This window comes from Mastomys coucha, unplaced genomic scaffold (assembly GCF_008632895.1).
Source record: "Mastomys coucha isolate ucsf_1 unplaced genomic scaffold, UCSF_Mcou_1 pScaffold21, whole genome shotgun sequence".
In the NCBI taxonomy this organism is placed as follows: domain Eukaryota; kingdom Metazoa; phylum Chordata; class Mammalia; order Rodentia; family Muridae; genus Mastomys; species Mastomys coucha.
Genome location: NW_022196904.1, coordinates 143566972 through 143567830, shown reverse-complemented (window position 1 = coordinate 143567830; position 859 = coordinate 143566972). Strand labels below are relative to the sequence as shown.

Genomic DNA, 859 nt, shown 5'->3' with positions numbered 1-859 from the left:
CACTGGGAAACACCTCCATTAGCTACTTGTACCTAATGAAGTTTCCATTCAAGGATTACATCAGAAAATATTTCTTCTCTATCTGTCCAGACAGATGGTGAACACTGTCTTTATCAAAGACAATGAATATACTCAGAATAACGCCTTTACCATATTGAAAAATTATCAAAAACATTATCATTGGAAATAAAAATAAGAATGCATATTTTCCCATTCTTTTCTGGAAATGTTTCCAGTCAATCTCTAATTATTTTTTTTAAATACTCATGACATAATATGAATTAGGTAAGATCTGGAAAATGACAGGAATTTCACTAACAACTGGAAATGATACACTGGGTTCTTTCTATGGAATGGCAATGGAGAGTTTCTCCCACACCAGATGGAGAGAAAGAGATAGAAAATTTTATTATTTCACTTGAGTCAATGATGTGTTCTTTTTCTCCTCCAAAATACTAACTAGGATCACAGAAGCAATGATTAAAGGAAGAAACATTACTGAGATCACTGAATTCATCCTCCTAGGATTCTCTGATTTCCCCCAAATCAGAGCACTGCTCATTGTTATGTTCCTCATCCTGTACATTACAACACTAACCTGGAACCTGTCCCTTATTGTTTTAATAAGGATGAACTCCTACCTCCATACACCTATGTACTTCTTCCTCAGTAACCTGTCCTTTATAGACATCTGCTATATCACTTCTACAGTCCCAAAGATGCTTTCAAACCTCTTCCAGGAAAAGCAAACTATCAGCTTCGCAGGCTGTATAGTTCAATACTTTATGTTTTGCACCACAGGACTGAGTGAATCTTCCCTCATGACAGTCATGGCCTATGACAGGTATGCTGCCATTTG

At 36.3% G+C, this 859-nt stretch overlaps 1 pseudogene; it reads left to right on the top strand.

Moving 5' to 3' along the window:
• The first annotated feature begins 476 nt into the window (after positions 1-476).
• LOC116101415 overlaps positions 477-859 on the top strand; it is a 14632-nt pseudogene continuing 14249 nt past the window's right edge.